Source organism: Monopterus albus, unplaced genomic scaffold (genome assembly GCF_001952655.1).
Source record: "Monopterus albus unplaced genomic scaffold, M_albus_1.0 scaffold611.1, whole genome shotgun sequence".
NCBI classification, from domain to species: domain Eukaryota; kingdom Metazoa; phylum Chordata; class Actinopteri; order Synbranchiformes; family Synbranchidae; genus Monopterus; species Monopterus albus.
The window spans coordinates 55,892-57,115 of NW_018128491.1; the positions used below are offsets into that span (position 1 = coordinate 55,892).

The 1,224-nt window shown below is 36.1% G+C and overlaps 1 long non-coding RNA gene across 1 annotated transcript; it reads right to left on the bottom strand.

The window, feature by feature from the left end:
- On the bottom strand, positions 1-756 carry LOC109953297 (uncharacterized). Its single transcript, XR_002273889.1, has 3 exons — positions 349-756; positions 132-260; positions 1-29 (listed from the first exon to the last, which is right to left on the bottom strand). It is a non-coding gene; the product is annotated as an uncharacterized LOC109953297 (long non-coding RNA).
- Positions 757-1,224: the final 468 nt, after the last annotated feature.

Here is a 1,224-nt window from a genome sequence, read left to right on the forward strand (position 1 = left end):
CTGTCCACCTAGAGTAGCTGGTGATCAAGCTGGTGATGAAAGGAACAACAAGACACTTCACATAACTGCACAACTGTGTGTTGAAGTACAGATGCTTTAGGAACAATAACACTGAAGGTGGTCAGTCTTACTGGTGAGACAGCAGTGTCGTTGAATTGAAACCATTGCTCATCATCCTGGGACTTGACTGTTGCAGTGTAATGTCCACCTGTCAGACTTCCACAATGGTCCACAAAGGCATACAGCTCATAGGTCTGATTCTGGTAACCAGTGGAAAAAATGAGCAAAATCAGGACCATGGATTAAAAACTAAGGAGTTGTGTTAAAATAGTAAAAAATACAGAATACCTCTGGTATCTGTAGAATGTAGGGAACCTCCACTCTTGAGTTCATTTTTCACAAATCCCCTGTGACGGTAATCAAAGATAAATCTCTTCAACAGCAGCATCAAAACTTCTGGGTGATGCTTTATTACAAATTTCTAATTAAAACACAAAAACAATAAAATGAGAATAAGATGATATTGTACCTGAAAAGCAAGATATTATTTGTACCCAGTAAAGTAATGCAATGTGGGGAAAAGCAATTAAACAGTAGCAGAGAGAGTGTATGCCAGGTAACTATTGTTACCACGACAACAACCACTACTACCGTGGTGTTAATACAGAAGCTGAGTGTTTTGATACAGACCTAAAAGTAGGCAACGCTTTAGCTTCTGTAGGAGAGTTCTATGGAAGTATATCTCTGACCTCTGCTCTAACTTTGTTGTTCCTTATATGTCACCTGACTTCTTCCTTTGTTCCTGTCATAGTTACGATGGTCGCTAGAGGTTATCTAACAATAGATGTAACTCTGGGTCCTAATAAACTGCTTGCTTCCATTTTGTTGTTGTGTTTTATATTTACAAAAATCAATCCTAAATCATATAGTATTTAAAAAGATGTAGTCCACCAATTCTTTTACTTTATTGTTTTAATATGCTTTAAATATAATATATAGCTGACATTACTTTAGCAGAATGAGTTTAACATACTTGGATTTTTGTATGTAATTTCTAAGGCTGCTACAATTTTTTCAAATGTTCATATATTATTTCTCTTTTAGCAGTATTTTGTTTATATTTTGTCAACAGAGAGAGAGAAGCCTTAGAGATTCTGTGCACAAATCAGAGAAGTGTTTCCTCATTACTTACAGTATCAGCATCCACTTTGTCATCACACTGGT